The sequence below is a fragment of the Magnolia sinica genome, chromosome 17 (genome assembly GCF_029962835.1).
Source record: "Magnolia sinica isolate HGM2019 chromosome 17, MsV1, whole genome shotgun sequence".
In the NCBI taxonomy this organism is placed as follows: domain Eukaryota; kingdom Viridiplantae; phylum Streptophyta; class Magnoliopsida; order Magnoliales; family Magnoliaceae; genus Magnolia; species Magnolia sinica.
The window spans coordinates 23,241,233-23,260,012 of record NC_080589.1 but is presented as its reverse complement, the minus strand read 5'-3'; the positions used below and the strand labels follow the sequence as shown (position 1 = coordinate 23,260,012).

Below are 18,780 nucleotides of genomic sequence, written 5' to 3'. Positions count from 1 at the left end.
ACTCCATCCTGGTCATAGTGACATTCCTTTTGCCTATTTAATGACTGTATTGGCTACACATATGTTAGTCGATATACCGGTTGATGAGGCACCTATCCATCATATGATTTTCAACAATACTAATATCAATAAGATGAAGCTAGATCTACTTCCTGAACAAGGTGGTGGTGGTGGTGGTGGTCATGAAGAAGCTGGTGATGACATTAATATGGATGACATTTTTTAGGAACTGGATTCTGACTCAATAAATGATCCAGATTTTGAACCATCTAATGTTGATGCTCGTCTTAGTGCATTAAAGGATAAAGTTGAGAATATAAATGTAAAGATGGAAAACATGTCTATTGCTCATGATTTACAATTCAAGTACATGCGCAAATATTTTAGGCGATTGAACAAAGGCATGCACCAACTTGATCCCTCTATTCCTGCTCCGTCATCTGGTTCTGGTTCTGACTAGTTTATATGAGACTTCTGGTCTGTAATAACTTTATAACTTAGCACTTGGTTAACTGATTTTGAGTTTGATACTATCTATGTTTTATGCTGGATATTTATTCTATGTGAAGCTATGCTGAGTATCTCTATCACTGTTTTGCTATACTCTCATAACTCCTCATGTTTACTCTCATATATCCCTTTATTTAGTTCTCCTTTATTGTTGTTTCCTTTGTCATATTGTGACAAAAAGGGGGAGAATGGTTTGTTCTTAACGATGTGATTGTGAGAGGAGTAGCATTGGTTATGTTGCTCAGGGGGAGTATGTTTGAACTAGTTGAATGAAACTGGTTGAATGTTGAATGTTGAATATTGAATATTGATTTGCAGGTAAGCCAGTTGATATGACCTGGTTCATAACTCTTTAACCAGTTGTTTTACTTTATATTTATCTTGGTTATGTGTTTTGTCACTAATTTGACAAAGGGGGAGATTATAAGTGCTATAGTTTATATCCCTGTCTGTTGTCAAATTTGTGGTGCCAAAATCACTGTTATATATAACTTGCATAAGTGAAGCTCTCTCAAGGATCAACATTCATAAACAAGCTAAGCTCACAACAAGCAAAGCTCACAAGTATAAGGATCAATCTTGAATGCAAGAACTACTCACAAGACAAGACTCAAGCTGCCAAGATGAGTACAAGGCAGTTTGTAAAGAACTCAAGACACTTTTAAGATTGAGCTACATCAAGATTTCAACTACATCAAGACTTCAAGGCTCATACTTCAAGGTCACTAGTTCCTAATGTTTCAATGTCCTTACTTCATGGTTGAGGTTTGACTGACCTTAGGTTGACCTTAGAAGTAGGTCATTTTGGATACATAAATTGAATGTTTATTTTACATAAGTTTGGTCTATTCTTCGACTAGTCCTAGGCCTTCTTCGACTAGTCCTAGAGTTGCTTCGACCAGTCTAAGAAATTCCTCGATCAGTCGAGAGTTTGTTACAAATTTCGGATAAAATCTATTAGGCTTCGACTAGTCTAGGAATCTGTTTGACCAGTCGAAGGAACAGTGTCGACTGCATCTTCGACCAGTCGAAAAACTTCGACTCAAAATCCAACGATGTTTTTCAGGTTATTCGACCAGTCGAAGGTGACCTACGACCATTCGAATGAGACCTTCGACCAGTCGTAGAACGGTCAAAGCTTATCGCGCCTGATTTTTCAAATATTTGTTATTGCTTCGACAGGTCGAAGAGCTCCCTAGACTAGTCGAAGACGCGATCTGCTCTCCTATAAATAGTGCACGAATCTCAGAAGAAATCATCGAATTAATTAATCCATTCAAGCCAATCTTCGTCGAACTTCTGAGAGATAATTCTGTGCTCCATCTAAGCTAAGTGTGCTTATTTAATATTCTCTTTCCTTAGCTTTATTTAATTGATTTTGTTTCTGCTATTCCAATCTAATTTGATAAGAGGAATTGTTATTCCCTTTCTTTGGAATCAAAATCAATTAAGGCAAGCCCTATTTGGTTTAATTTAAAATCTATTAGAATTAGAACCATTGTAATTGAGTACTGGACATTGAACTTGGACATTCAATCATCTACTATGATTTGGTTCTACCGGGCTGCTACAACGAAGGAGATAATCAGGTATTTTACATTTAATTGTAAATTCCTTTTTGTTTTAGTTTCTTTCAAGATTTGCCAGAAAAATCTTGTTGTATTGGTTATCTGAGGAGGGCCAGGAAAACTCAGAAGTAGGGTTTTTTAATTGTGTAAGCCCACAGACAAAGACACAATTGTAAAGGTTTTGGGTGAACCTGGGAAAACCTATTTTGTTAGTGAACGCTAATATCCCCTGTGTGAGGATATTAGGAGTGGAGTAGCATTTTGTGTGGCTGTTGTTTAACAGTTGGTGAACACACAGGCGAACCACTATAATTCCTTGTGTTGTGGTTGAATGATTCATACTTCTGATCTTTAATTATTCTTTTGTGGGATGTATGTATGGTAGTGAATGTTGTAATCATTTAATTCAAGCATTGTGAGAATTTTGTAATAGTTTAGAATTTATTTTATGCTATTCCTTTATCAGCTTGATATTTAATTTCCTTTAAAAGTTGTTCCAGCAAGGTTGCCCTGCCATTTTTATGGTGTATGGCTGTCCCTAGAATAATACATTTGTGATTACAATTTATTTCAATTCAGTTTGTATTTATTTCTGTATTCCTCTTTGGTTTGAGATTTGATACAAAGATCTTTCTAGAAATAAGGTTGTCCTACCATAAACTCTAGTTTTTGGTATAAGGCTGTCCTTAGAACAACATTTGTATCAAACTCTCAAGATCTGAATTTTGAGGTTATTTTACTTTCTTGCATTGTGATTTATTTTGGCTATCATATTCTTTTTAATTCCGCTGTTATAAGTTTTATTTGGCATTGTCCTATTCACCCCCACTCTAGGACATATAGCTAGGCCTTTTGAAAACCTTAACCAAAAACCTATAACATAGCCTAAACCTAAACCTATAAACTTAACCTAAACCTAAACCTATAACCTTAACCTTAACATATAACCTTAACTTAAACCTAAACTTATAATCTAAACCTATTTTCAAATCCATAAACCTAAACCTAAACCTATTCTCAAATCCCAAAACCTATAACCTAAACCTTAATGTATTCTCAAATGCCTAAACCTAAACCTACACCTAATCCTAATCTCAATTCCCTAGCCTAAACCTAAACCTAAACTTGAAAACCCAAACCTAAACCCGGTCCCGAACCCGAACTCGATTTCCTAAACCTAAACCTATAACTATAACCAATTCCTTAAAGCTATAACCTATAACCTAACCTAAACCTATACTTATAACCTAAATCTATTCTCAAATCCCAAAACCTATAACTATAACCTAAACCTATATCTATAATCTTAAGCTTAACATATAACCATAACCTAAACCTAAACCGATAACCTAAACCTATTCTCAAATCCATAGTCCTAAACCTAAACCTATAACCTATACCTATTCTCAAATCCCTAAACATAAACCTAAACCTTAATGTATTCTCAAATGCCTAAACCTAAACCTACACCTAATCCTAATCTCAACTCCCTAGCCTAAACCTAAACCTACACCTAATCCTAATCTCAACTCCCTAGCCTAAACCTAAACCTAAACTTGAAAACCCAAACCTAAACCCGATCCCGAACCCGAACCCGATTTCCTAAACCGAAACCTTGACCTATTCTCAATGCCCTAAAGCTATAACCTATAACCTAACTTAAACTTATACTTATAACCTAAACCTATTCTCAAATCCTAAAACCTATAATTATAACCTAAACCTTAACCACCTATTAACATAGCCTAAACCTAAACCTATAAACTTAACCTAAACCTAAACCTATAACCTTAACCTTAACATATAACCTTAACTTAAACCTAAACCTATTCTCAAATCCCTAAACCTAAACCTAAACCTATAACCTAAACCTATTCTCAAATCCCAAAACCTATAACTTAAACCTTAATGTATTCTCAAATGCCTAAACCTAAACCTACACCTAATCCTAATCTCAACTCCCTAGCCTAAACCTAAACCCAAACTTGAAAACCCAAACCTAAACCCGGTCCCGAACCCGAACCCGATTTTCTAAACCTAAACCTATAACTATAACCAATTCCCTAAAGCTATAACCTATAACCTAACCTAAACCTATACTTATAACCTAAATCTATTCTCAAATCCCGAAACCTATAACTATAACCTAAACCTATACCTATAACCTTAAGCTTAACATATAACTTTAACCTAAACCTAAACCTATAACCTAAACCTATTCTCAAATCCATAGTCCTAAACCTAAACCTATAACCTATACCTATTCTCAAATCCCTAAACCTAAACCTTAATATATTCTCAAATGCCTAAACCTAAACCTACACCTAATCCTAATCTCAACTCCCCAGCCTAAACCTAAACCTAAACTTGAAAACCTAAACCTAAACCCGATCCCGAACCCGAACCCGATTTCCTAAACCTAAACCTTGACCTATTCTCAATTCCCTAAAGCTATAACCTATAACCTAACCTAAACCTATTCTCAAATCCCAAAACCTATAACTATAACCTAAACCTTAACCAAAAACCTATAACCTAACCTAACCTAAACCTATAAACTTTACCTAAACCTAAACCTATAACCTTAACCTAAACATATTCTCAAGTCCCTATCCCTAAACCTAAACCTATAACCTAAACCTATTCTCGATCAAATCCCAAAACTTATAACTATAACCTAAACCTAAACCTATAACCTATAACCTAACCTAAACTTAAACCTATAACTATAACCCAAACCTATTCACAAATCCCTAAACCTAAACCTAAACCTATAACTTATACCTATTCTCAAATCCCTAAACCTAAACCTAAACCTTAATGTATTCTCAAATGCCTAAACCTAAACCTACACCTAATCCTAATCTCAACTCCCTAGCCTAAACATAAACCTAAACTTGAAAACCCAAACCTAAACCCGGTCCCGAACCTAAACCCGATTTCCTAAACCGAAACCTTGACCTATTCTCAATGCCCTAAAGCTATAACCTATAACCTAACCTAAACTTATACTTATAACCTAAACCTATTCTCAAATCCTAAAACCTATAACTATAACCTAAACCTTAACCAAAAACCTATAACATAGCCTAAACCTAAACCTATAAACTTAACCTAAACCTAAACCTATAACCTTAACCTTAACATATAACCTTAACTTAAACCTAAACTTATAACCTAAACCTATTCTCAAATCCCTAAACCTAAACCTAAACCTATAACCTAAACCTATTCTCAAATCCCAAAACCTATAACCTAAACCTTAATGTATTTTCAAATGCCTAAACCTAAACCTACACCTAATCCTAATCTCAACTCCCTAGCCTAAACTTAAACCCAAACCTAAACCCAGTCTCGAACCCGAACCCGATTTCCTAAACTTAAACATATAACTATAACCAATTCCCTAAAGCTATAACCTATAACCTAACTTAAACCTATACTTATAACCTAAATCTATTCTCAAATCCCAAAACCTATAACTATAACCTAAACCTATACCTATAACCTTAACCTTAACATATAACTTTAACCTAAACCTATACCTATTCTTAAATCCATAAACCTAAACCTAAACCTATTCTCAAATCCCTAAACCTAAACCTAAACCTTAATGTATTCTCAAATACTAAACCTAAACCTAAGCCTATAACCTATAACCTAAACTCAAATCCCTAAACCTAAACCTACACCTAATCCTAATCTCAACTCCAATTCCCTAAACTTAAACTTAAACTTATACCTAGTCTCTATTCCCTAAACCTAAACAGATAACCTAAACCTATATAACCTAGCCTAATCTTAAAGCTATTTCCGTAAACTAACTTTAGTCATTTCATTGTAAACATGGATAAGAGTTGGATGCGAGCTAAGAACAGGTTTGGCCCGGAGTATAAGCAAGGGGTTCAAGAGTTCATGGAATTTGTGCGAAATCGGGCAGATTCAAGGAATAGGATTAGGTGTCCATGTCGAAAATGTAAGAACATGATATATAAGACTTTAGACAAAGTAGATGATGATTTGTTCATAGTTGGGATTGACCAGGGTTACACTTGGTAGATCTATCATGGTGAAGATATGAGCCATAAAGTTGAGCCCTCCAAAGTCCTTGTTGACCCAATTGTGCTGGATGACGAGGATGAAGACGTTGACGAAATGCAAGATATCATAAGAGATGTGTTCAGGGGAACAGCTGCGGATACTGATTTTGCAGCGACAAGCAGTAGCCAAGATATTCCTCCAATGGGTGATGTTGAATCAGAAAAGTTTAGTAGGTTGTTGAGGGAGGAAGAACGTCCACTTTATCCGGGGTGTCAGAACTTCTTCAAGTTGAATTTTCTTACAAAGTTACTTCATTTGAAGACAATAAATCGTTGGAGTAACAAATCGTTTGACATGTTGCTTGAGTTGTTGAAAGAAGCGTTACTGGACGGTGAGACATTGCCAAAGTCTCATTACGAGGTAAAAACATTGATGCGAGACTTGGGCCTTGGTTATGAACTCATACATGCATGTATAAATGATTGTTTATTATATTGGAAAAAGCACGATAAGGTTGAAGAGTGTCAAGAATGTGGAGATCTAGGTGGAAGAATGATAGAGCCAGGGGTAAGAAAATCCCACGAAATGTGTTAAGGTACTTCCCATTGAAACCCAGATTGTAAAGATTATTTATGTCTCATACGACGGCTGAAGATATGAGGTGGCATAAGGAGAAACGCGTTCATGATGATAGTACACTGAGGCACCCTGTGGATGCTGAAGCCTGGTAAAATTTTGACAAGCAACATGACTGGTTTGCAGAAGATTCTCGCAATGTTCGACTAGGCCTTGCAAGTGATGGTTTTAATCCATTTGGTAATATAAGTAGCTCGTACAGTATGTGGCCAGTGGTACTTATACTCTACAATTCACCTCCTTGGTTGTGTATGAAGGAGTCGTTTTTCATGATGTCATTGCTTATTCCTGGACCCAGGTCACCTGGGAATGACATTGATGTGTTTTTATGACCGTTAGTAGACGAGTTAAATGAGTTGTGGAGTCAAGGTGTACAAACGTATGATACATTTGCAAGACAGACATTTCGATTGCATGCAGCGGTCTTGTGGACAATAAATGACTTTTCCGCATATAAAAATTTGTCTGGGTGGTGCACGAAGGGCAAGTTGGCTTGTCCTATATGTGGTATTGAGACTTGTTCATTGTCATTGAAGCATGGTAGGAAAACATGTTATATGGGCCATCGTCACTTCCTTCCGAGTGATCATAGTTGGCGTAGGAAGACGATGATCTTTGATGGCAAACAATATCATAGGCCACCTCCGAAAGAGCTATCTGGAGAAGACGTGATGCAACAACTGAGTAAAATTTCACAGGTTAGATTTGGTAAGACATTGCACTTGAAGAAGAGGAAACGTACAGTATTGGACTATAACTGGAGAAAGAAGAGCATCTTTTTTGAGTTGCCCTATTGGAGTGATCTGAAATTGCGACACAACTTGGATGTCATGCATATTGAGAAAAATATATGTGATAATGTCTTTGGAACATTGATGAACATAGAGAAGAAAACAAAAGACAGTTTTAAGACTCGATTGGATCTACAAGAAATGGGTTTAAGGAAAGAGTTGCACTTGCAACCACATGAAAATTCATATACTATACCAGCAGCCTACTACACGTTGACAAAACTAGAGAGTAAGAGTTTATGTGAATGGTTGAGATCGGTGAAGTTTTTCGATGGGTATGCGTCAAACATATCACGGCGCGTAAACGTTACGTACTGTAAGGTAACAGGAATGAAAAGTTATGATTGTCACGTCCTTCTGCAACACCTACTGCTGGTTGCGATTCATGGATTCTTGAGCAAGGATATCAGTGCGGTACTGATTGAGTTGGGAATATTCTTTAAGGATTTATGTTCGAGATCGTTGAATGTAGATGTTATTAAACGACTGGAGAGAGACATTGCCATAATCCTTTGCAAACTTGAAAGAATATTTCCACCTACATTTTTCGATGTCATGGTACACCTAGTGATTCACTTACCACACGAGGCGAAGCTTGCAGGCCCAGTACAATATCGTTGGATGTATCCAATCGAAAGGCGGTACCAATATGTTAAAATTTTTATTCATTTCATAAACTACATATATTCATGTTTTCATACGTATAACATAATGATTTTGTGTATAGATACCTTCACACACTGAAACGATTTGTGAGGAATAAGGCACAACCGGAGGGGTCGATAGCTGAAGCGTACATTGATAATGAGTGCCTTACATTTTACTCCATGTATCTTCGTGGCATAGAGACTAGATTCAACCGAGAAGATCGGAATGCCGATGAAGGGCAGGAGCATGAACAAGGACCCATATCTGTATTTGCACATAACGTTCGTCCTTTAAGATCTCCAACGTTTCAGGATATGGACCTTGGGGATCTAGCAAAGGCGCGGTGGTATGTGTTGCATACTTGTGAAGAAATAGAATCGTACTTAGAGTAAGTCTTCACTCGATTATTATTTTCTCTACATACGATGATCTTAATTTTTCTTGCAAATGACGTACCATTTATGTGTAGCGAACACATAGACGAGATGAAGTCCAAATTTTCCATAAATTATGATCGAATGTATCAAGATCATTTTCCAGAATGGTTCGCCAACCGTGTAAGATTTCACATTATATCTCACCACACTTAGCATTTTCGTTGTATTGCACATTATTTCAACTTATGAAAATCCCTAAACAATTATATTCTGTACATGGTAATAGATGAAGACGTTGCGCACAAGCAACTCTGCGGATGCGTCTGATGCATTATACTCACTGGCATGTGGCCCTGATAGACGTGTATATAGATATACAGGTTGTATTGTAAACGGGATTCGATTCTACACCGAAGAACGTGAGAAGTACAGGACCACACAAAATAGTGGGGTGGTTGTGAAGGGAACAAATGAGGAGGATGAAATTGACTTTTATGGCATTTTGACAGATATTATTGAGCTGAGTTATTATATGAGAAAGCAGGTGTACTTATTTAGATGTGATTGGTGAGACATTGGAAATAAGTTGGGAATACAGACTGACAACTACTTTACGAGCGTAAATTTATCTCGAACGTGGTTTAAGGACGACCCATTTGTCCTCGCCAGCCAAGCCGAACAAGTATTTTACTTCGCTGATACCAAGTTAGGCGGCTCTTGGCACGTGGTGCAAAAAATAAAGCCCAGGAATGTATTTGACGTTCCCGTACCAGAAGTTGAAGATAGCGAAGACAGGAGAAATGACACGTTTAAAGTTGAAGAAGCATATCAAGAAGACATGCCATCTAGGGATACAGGGACTGATTCAAGTGTTGATATTAATGTGGTACAATTAAATAGAGATGATGTGCCACCTGATCATGTTGATGCCTCAATAATACGTGATATTGTTACAGATGATAGCGGTTTTATTAATGACAACGTTACGGACAATGAGGATGAAATACTGATCAGTGATAGTGATGGTGAAGAAATAACTCTAAGCAATAGTGATATATACGATGATTATTAAATGTACACATGATTTACATGTCATTTTTTAATTCAAATAATTTATGTATTCCATGTATACATGAAAATTACAAGTCATGATTAATTCTTTTTATTGACTTGTTTATAATCCACATTTGCAGTTGAGTCAATTTCTGATCATGTCCTCCTTAAACCGGAGCGTAGCAGAATCACGCAACATACTTCATCAGCTGTTACAGATGGATGTTTCGATCCTATCTTCTTCTGTTAGGGCCATAGAGATACCCAGTCTGGTCAATGAGTGTAGAGTGGAATATATCGACAATGACTCAGACGAAAGATTATACTATCTTAAAGAAATTTCAGGGCTGATGGAGATATATAACCGTAGGAAACGAGATATGGAAGATACGACTCTGTCACTTGCACATCTGAATGGAGTCCCAAGACATCAGATATCTCCTATTGTGACTGGCATTTTGGCTGTAAATATGTCGAGTGCTTTGCACGAAATGATATATGTTTTTGAAGCATACGATAGCTTACGCAAGGAGTACTTCGGATAGTTTACCTCAAAGTTGTTTCGTATTACAACAAAATATGTATATTTAATATAGAATGATAATGTATAATGAAATTTTCAATGATTATAGATTAAAGTTTACAGTTTTATTATATTCTGCTTGCATTATAGTGTAATGGTCTAATCATATTTTAATCATCTCTCTAAGCATAAACACATGTATTGTACCGTCAACACTACTTGTACAATGTTTTAATATATTCCACTTGTATTGACATTGTTTAAATTTATAAGTTCGTAGTTCGCACATATTTAGTGATGGCACCAGGTGGGAGAGTACATCGTTCGCGCACTGGATCTACCCCTTCTACTCGTGAAGTGACGGAGCCAGCATCGCCGTCACATGTTGCATCGCAGGCGTCTGATCCCTCAGTCGTGCATACACCGGGCACTGCATGTAAGTCTAAGAGTATATTTCTTTTAATGATTTATGTTTATGTTTAAACTTACATATTTCTTTTGCAACAACGTCGTCGACCAGCCGACGAGGACGTGGACCCACGCGTGGGTTGCTTTTAGAGCGACTTACGCGTGAGGGTAGGGTGACCGTAGAGTTCCCACAGGACTGCATTAGACCTATTGGGAACAATGCCATGTTGTTTACGTCGGAGGTCGGTGTCTTATGCCGATCTCTGATCCCCCCCACCACTCCCCATTGAGGAGACATGACAGATGATGTGCGGCAGCTCATCCGTCAGCGCCTTCAGGTAAATTTTAGTAAATTAAAATTTATTTTATAAAAGTTCATTTACAGTTAAGTTATTTTCTTAATAAGTTTATTATCTTAATCTATTATTTACGAAACTGCAGGATAAATTTGACTTGGATTTGAGTGTTCCGCACATCTCCCATGCCGTCGATGACATGATGAAGGAGCGGTTAAAGGATTACCGCAGTAAGTTACACCGGTAATACAAGTGGTGCATGAGCCACGAGGAGGCCGTACAGTCCGCACCGCTGCACGTGACCGATGAGGACTGGCGGATACTCTGCGATAGGTTTTCGTCTGATTCTTTTCAGGTAATATTTACATATTTATGATATCTTAACGTAATAATTAAATTTGTAATTAATAACAATGTATTATGAATAACGTGTTCAGAAGAGAAGCAAAATAAATTCTGACAATAGAGGAAAGTTAGAAGTGAACCACGTAGCTGGTTCAAAGTCATTTGTACGACTTCGTCACGACATGGTAAGAAAGTACTGGTAATTATTACGTTTATATATTCTTTCCATGCATTTATATTAATTGTATTGTCTTTTCGATTGCGCAGCGAGATTCCGTCACTGGCCAGGAGCTTGGACCAGTAGACTTCTACAAAGGGACTCACTGTCGGCAGGCGACATGATCTTGGGTACATCCTAGAGCCAGCGAGATTTAGGTAAAGATCCTTACATTGTAAAATTTATTTGCATTAAATTATAATAATGTCATTTATTATGAAAATTCATATGTTTTCATTACAGGAGGAGATGAACACCTTACGCAGTCAGCCCACTCCCGATGGTACTCAGCAGAGTGAGCCAGAGATCCTGAGTCAGGTGCTTGGCACCCGTTCTGGATATGTGCATGGGTTTGGCCATGGTGCCAAGCTCATAGCACCTGCTAGAGCTGCCTCCAGCCGATCCATCGTCGTTGGCGACAGCGCCGTACGGCGAGCTGATACTGCAGAGAGAGAGGTTCAGCAGCTACGGGTCGTCGTCGATGACATCAAAGATCAGCTGGACAGACAGAGGGAGGAGTAAATGAGGCAGAGGGAGGAGCAGGAGAGGAGGATGGAGGAGGAGCTGGCGAGGCAGAGGGAGGAGTAGGAGAGGAGGATGAACGATCAGCTGGTGAGGCAGAGGGAGGAGCAAGAGAGGAGGATGGAGGAGATGCGGGTGGAGCATAAGCGACAGATGATGGAGACGTTTCAGGTTATCGCTGCACGCTTACCCACTGATGCCCCAGCACCTCCGCCTTCATCTGTGTGATTTTTTATATATTTGTTTATTATATTAAGTTTTGAATGAATGTGATGCGGATAAGATTGTTTGTGTTTGGATGAATGTAGTTTATGTTTGGGTTTGGGTTAATTTAATTAGATGGATGTGAATGTGAATATGATGAAATATATATATATATATATATATATATATATATATATATATATATATATATATATATATATATATATATAATAGATGGGGCCCACTTTTGTGCCCAATTACACCGGCAAATATCAGGAATTTTGTGCGGAATTTTAAGAGGCATATTTTTTTATTTTTTTTTAAAAGACTTTTAGTAACGAAAATTTTCGTAGCTAAAAGTATTGTAATTTATTTTTAGCAGCGAAAATATTCACTGCTAAAAAGGCTTGTAAAGTTTTTTAGCGACGAAAATGTTCGTTGCTAAATGTGTAACGAATTTTTTGGCAACGAAAACTTTCGCTGCTAAAGGTCATGTAAAGGTTTTTTACCGACGAAAATTATCATTGCTAAAAAGGAACGAATTTTTAGCAGCGAAACTTTTTGCAGCTAAAAGTCTTGTATAGTTTTTTTTTATGACGAAAATGTTCGTCGCTAAAAACTGAACTATTTTTAGCAGCGAAAATTTTCACTGCTAAAAGTCTTGTACAGTTTTTTTTGCAACGAAATTATCGTCGCTAGAAAGGAACGAATTTTTAGCAGCGAAACTTTTCGTTGCTAAACGTCTTGTATAGTTTTTTTTTGCGACGAAACTATTCGTCGCTAACAACTAAACTACTTTTAGCAGTGAAAATTTTCGCTGCTGAAAGTCTTGTACAGTTTTTTTATGACGAAAATTTTTGTCGCTACAAGTAATGAATTTTTAGCAGCGAAAATTTTCGCTGCTAAAAGTATTGTATATGTTTTTTGTGACGACAATATTCGTTGCTAAAAACTGAATAATACTTTTAGCAGCGAAAAAAGTCTTGTATAGTTTTTTTGGCGACAATAACTTTTGTCGCTAAAAGTAATGAATTTTTAGCAGTGAAAATTTTCGCTGCTAAAAGTCTTGTATAGTTTTTTTAGCGACGAAAATTTTCGTCGCTAAATGTATTTAGCTACTAAAATCTGACTTTTAGCGACGAAAATTTTCGTCGCTAAAAGGGGTATTTCTTATAGTGATAGAAACGTAGTCTTTACATCTAATTACTGTAAATCCAAATTATTTTAGGCAACCAATGCTAATATGAATATGATAGATACATGCTTGACCATAGGCGTGAATATCTCAGTGAAGTCGACTCCTTTCTGAGCATAGCCCTTCGCAACCAATCTCACCTTTTACCTATCTATATTCTTCCAAAAAATTCACTTGCACCAATCACTTTCCACCCAATGGATAGCTCCGCCAGCTCTCATGTTTCTTTCTTGTATAGAGAGATCATCTCATCATGCATCGCCATCGTCCACTTCTTTGCATCTGTCTTCTAGAGCTTCCTAAAAAGTAAATGAATCCCCCCATCCTTAATGAGAGAAAATGCAATGTTCGAGTTATGCTTGTATCTCAACGATACTCTGTAATCTCTCGGTGGATTTCTCCTTATTGGTGGTGTAGCCACCTCTTCCTATACCTCTAATGTGACTTATCTTCTTCAAGAGTTTCACCTTTGTCCGTTTCACCATCAATTGTTGATTTTTTTTTCATTTTCTTGTACTCATCTTACCGGAACAAGGAACCCTCATCAAATTTAACGTTCGGACTAAATATGATCTTGCATGAAATTTGGTCATAAAGTCTATATCCTTTCACCCTATCACCATAGCTGTCAAAAGTATACTTTTTCACCCTTTAGTCTAACTCTCTATCAACTGAAGGTACATGAGAGTAATCATCACAAGCAAATATATGTAGTCCTAAGTAGTCAACTTCCTAACCACTCCATATTTCTTCTGAAATTTTACAATCAATTGGTGTAGATAAAGATTGATCAACTAAATAGCAATTCATGTTTATGGCCTCAGCCCATAGCTCCTTGCCTAATCTATCATTATTCAACAAAGAGTCTGATTCATATGTTCAGTCACACCATTCTGCTCTGGTCTATGCCGTATTGTGTTTTGCCTCATGATCCCCTCATCTTTACAATACTGAATACATTCCTTAGAAGTAAACTCTTCGTCATTGTTTGTCCTCAGAATTTTCAACTTTTACCTTGTTTATTTTTTTTTATCATTGCCTTCAATGTTTTGAAAGTGGCAAAAATATCAGATTTATGTTTTCACGAGGTGTCATGGTAATCCTAGCCCTAGACCCCCATTTAATTCCAAAACAACCTACCCTAGATGACTTATTCTAAATAGGAAAATACTTAGTCATCTAGCTTGTGCCAGATAGTTCATGTGCAAAGGAAAGAAAACTAACATGCACAAGTTTGATTAGTCGTCGATCAATCAAGTGAATCCTAGATCAGTCTCAATTGATTGAACACCCTTCACACAATCGATCAAATATGGCTGAAAATTGTCCATTAAGATTTCTATCATGTTTTCATAGAAATCCCGATCAATCAACATATTGAGTCTAATTGATTGAAAGTACGCAGAAGTGATCAGGAAGCTTTCTGCCTTATAATCAAATTAGGTTCAATTGATCAAATGGGTCGCTTGATCGATCGAAGCTAGTTATTATAAATCCACTTGAACCTTTTTCTATAAAATTAGAAACCAGATCTTAGTGCATATTATGTAATTTGGTGTTTTAAAGACCCTAGTATATGTCAAGTCTTACCATTGCTATTAGGCTCTATCCCAAAGAGATTCATGCTCTCTTCTTAGTAATTTTTTACTCTAATAAGCATTTCAAGCTCCATTTTAAGAAGAACATTATTTTAAGTATTCTGTAACAATTAGACACTAAACTTATAGGTAAATCCTCATGTCTATTAGCATATAAAATGCCCATTTAGGTGAATCCCCAATTAGAACCAACTATTCTATAGTTGTAGGAGATTCAACCTCTCTCCCACTATATTGGCACTTCATAGGTACATCCTCAAGACAGCTAATCGTTTGTAGCAGAAAGAGATCGACATCAAAGTTCGGGAGAGCACAAGATAAACAGATTCAAGAAGTGAAGATGCATCTCAAGTGAGGCATTACAACGAGGATCGATCCAACAAGATTGTCATTTTTAGAGTCTATGTACTCTTTCCTTATGTAGGATTAAGTATAGCATTTATGACCCAAACTCACGTAGAGCCTTGTTTAGGACCGTATCGCCACTAGATACAGGTGCATACATAGGCCACCGAAACAAGTGTAAACGTGTAGGTTCTTGTGCAGGACCGTCACCAAGCATGGGTGTGTACATGTTAGTCTTCATGGGAGCCTCCGACAGGAGTATACGTAGAGAATTATATTAGGACGGTAGTGGTTGTTGATTAGCTGATAAAAAATCAACTAAGTCTCCGAGGGAGCTACCCACATGAGTGAAAACATGGTCCACCGACATGGGTGTGTACGTGTTCTACTAACACGGGTGCATACATGTAGGTTCTTGTGTAGGACTAAATGTTTATGATGAACCTATTAAAAGCCATTGTAAAGCTTAGAAGTAAATCTATTAGAAACCTCCGAGATGGTGAAATCCAATACACTTAAGGAGAGTGTGTCCATCGAGAGTGGAGTAGGCGAGTAGCAGAACCACTATATATCCTCGTATTTGCAATTGCGATTTGTGTACATTTCTATTCATGCTTATGAGTTTAATTGGTTGAATTATTTGAATACGTGAATGGATTGTATGCTGCCATTTATTTGATTGCACATGCATACACAAGATATCTATTTCTCACATAAACTAGTGGCTCAACTTGTTGTATCTATTGTAGTATATGCAATTTGATCCATTTGGCTAGGAAGCGTAAGTGTTAATTAATTTTAATTGGTGCATAATTTTTAAGTGGTCCTATTCACCCCTCTCTCGAGGACTTAATCATAATTCTAATCTCCACTAAACTTCCACGTCCCGTGGGAGACAATCCACACAATTTCACCTTCCCCATTGTTATTTCTTCTCAATTACTTCAACTGAAGGGATGAGATAACAGTATCAAAGTCCAAAGTATCCCTACCATGGTACATAGTATCCACAAAATACTCATAGGAATCAAGAAGAGATGTTAAAAAAATTATAATTTTTCTTCTTCATCGATTTTCACCTCCGCACTTGTTAGTTTGTAAGTCAGTTTGTTGAAGGCGTCAATGTTCTTAGAGAGATCCAACTCTTCCGTCATCTTTAGATTATATAATTGTTTCTTCATATATAGACGATTAGAGAGCAACTTCTTCATGTAGATGCTCCCCAACTTCACCCATAGTCTCACGGTAGTCGTCTCATTAATGACATTTGTAACACCTCGAATTTTTGCTATTTTGGATTGTCAAAAATCCTTAAAATTTTTTTTATATAACTAGCTACATCGTCACTTACTGACCTGTAACACCCCGTACTTTCCAATACTCGGGTGTTACCGTATAACCAAATTTAGAATAAATATAAGCCTAGCATGAGCAAACGTTCACGTGCATTCTAGCCTAAATCCGACGGTTGAATGTAATCCATATCCATGATTAGGTCGTCCATCCGCTAATTTTAAGGATGGACCACTACATCATTAGGTAACTCTATCTTTAGGATTCCAACCACCCTAATAGACCAACCACTTTAATAGACAGATCAAACTGTCCATTATCAACATCAAACCTCGAATCCTTAGATCCACCATTTATCAGGCCATGGCACTCAATGTTGGAATCCATTGCTTGACCACTACAACCAAGTCATTCATTAGTAACATCAGGTAGACCTAGGGGTGCACACTGGTTGGTTCGGTCCTGTTCTGGGGTCAAACCGGAACCGAACTGTTCCTAACGGTTCTGCAACTATTGGAACTGGAACCGGACCGTTGACACCCTAGGCCGAACCGGAACTGGACAGTGAAGAACGGTTTGGTACCGGATTGGTTCCACGATTCTGGGCTTTTAAAATCCAGCCCCACTAGTAGATTTGGAAAAAAAATGAAGAAAGAGAAGAAAAAGAATAATCTGCTCCAATCATCACAAAAAGGTTACAAGAGATCAAGATCCAATGAACAGTTACAACCCAAGGTGCTGCCATCCACCGTAATGAATTCTGGGACCCATGGTGCATCCACCATCACCCTGGAAATCCCAGAAGCTAGTTCAACGGCCATCCACCATGCATTTTTTTGGTTTATGCCAATCTGAATGTGGGTCCCACTACACAGTAAGAACAAGAGCATGGAAAAAAAGAAAAAACAAGGAAAAAGAGAAATGGTACCTTGGAAGCTCGCTGGCGTTTGGCTTCCATCTGTAATTCAAGTATAGCTTATCGGGTCTACCGTATTGTTGGCAATCAAATTCGGGATCCATGTAGGGGGAGCTCGACGAATCGTAAAGAGGATACGAAGTGTCGAAGACCCAACTCCCTTAATACAAATTACGGCTGCCCCGTTACATCCTAGCCCTTAATCTGGCAAGGTCATTGATATCTCTTGCTTTTGCTGCCTAGATAAACACATGAGAGAGAGAGAGGGCAGAGGGAGGGCAGCAAGAGAGAGGGTAGAGGGCAGGGGTGGGGCGTTTAAAAAGGGCAGGGGTACGGCGAGAGGGTAGGCGCTAAAGGAGTTAGCGACTTAGGGTTTTTTTTTTTTTTTAAAAGAATAATAACTCGGATCCACAGTTCCTGTCACGTTTTGGATCAACGGTTCGGTTAACGGTTCAGATCAATGGTTCGGTTTGGTTCTACAGGACCCTAAACCGGAACTGATCCGTAATCAACAGTTCAGAAAATTTAGGAACCGGAACCGGACCCGGACCGTTAGCACCTTAGAACCGGACCAAACCGGACCGATCCAACGGTTCCGGTTCGGTTACACAATTCCAACGGTTAGTTGTGCACCCCTAGGTAGACCATACGTTTACATTAGGACTCCTCAGATAAATTATGAATCAATCACAACATTCCATTAATCAATCTAACGATCAATTTCCATAACTCGACCATCGAATTGTAAAACTAACCATAAGCTGACCAAGTGGTAGCCATGCCCGGGATTTGGACACATAACTTAACAAGACGTGGTTCAAACTGTGGATGACTCTAATCAAGGACGGGTCCTACGTAAAATACTACTACTAATGAAAATAAATGAATAAATAAATAAATAAGTAAATATTTAGGTATACAAATATAATAATAATAATGTACAAAGAAAAAATGAGTAATAACATTATAATAATGCAAGTAATATTATTATAGAATTTAATAGTAGTAAGGGCATTATCAACACATGAAACAGATGATCCCAAATGCACAGATGATCCCTAAGGGTCTTTTGACCGTTGATGTTCAAATTTGAGATGATCTGACCATCGAAAGCAATCCCCATTCAGGTATCAAACTATCCATTTGATTGGTTCTCAAAACAGTCCATCACGACTTCAGAGACATCTACTCTAGGACTTCAACCACTCAGACAGACCGATCAAATAGTTCATCAGGTTCCCAACTTCCCTTAGGGTAACCCGTGATTCAAAATAAAATAAAATAAGTATGATAA

At 37.5% G+C, this 18,780-nt stretch overlaps 1 long non-coding RNA gene across 1 annotated transcript; it reads left to right on the top strand.

Annotated features, from left to right (window-relative positions):
* Nucleotides 1-10,605: 10,605 nt before the first annotated feature.
* Nucleotides 10,606-11,925, top strand: LOC131231344 (uncharacterized). Its single transcript, XR_009164321.1, has 5 exons — nucleotides 10,606-10,893; nucleotides 10,997-11,206; nucleotides 11,289-11,381; nucleotides 11,464-11,571; nucleotides 11,657-11,925. It is a non-coding gene; the product is annotated as an uncharacterized LOC131231344 (long non-coding RNA).
* Nucleotides 11,926-18,780: the final 6,855 nt, after the last annotated feature.